The sequence below is a fragment of the Sapajus apella genome, unplaced genomic scaffold (assembly GCF_009761245.1).
Source record: "Sapajus apella isolate SASKATOON/1434 unplaced genomic scaffold, GSC_monkey_1.0 scaffold136, whole genome shotgun sequence".
NCBI lineage: Eukaryota > Metazoa > Chordata > Mammalia > Primates > Cebidae > Sapajus > Sapajus apella.
This window is the reverse complement of record NW_022437076.1, coordinates 3528533-3528977: the sequence shown is the minus strand read 5'-3', so window position 1 is coordinate 3528977 and position 445 is coordinate 3528533.

Genomic DNA, 445 nt, shown 5'->3' with positions numbered 1-445 from the left:
AAGCTCTTTGTGCTGAAATGAGATGCTACTTGGAGTAAACTGTTATGTACCCAAAAGTAAGGGGTATGGCATCTGAAGTATGGCCTCTGAACTGGCTATACATTTCATCCTTACTACCAGTAGAAATAATAATCTAACCTCTCCATTAATATATTAGAAAGGTGAAATCATGTCTGAAAGCTGGAATGTCTGTTGTTAGCAAGGGTTTTGAGATTGTGGAAAGATCATTAATTCCTATGAACAACAAATGTTTTTCCTTTGGATAAGGCCACTGTGAAAGTCACTACTTGACCCTTGCAGACAAATGAAGTTGAGTTAAGAAAATGACGTTATACAATGGGCCAAAAATTCCAGAACCACTGTCACCACCCCAATATGTGTGTGTGTGTGTGTGTGTGTGTGTGTGTGTGTGTGTGTGTGTGTGTGTGTGTGTGTGTGTGTGTGT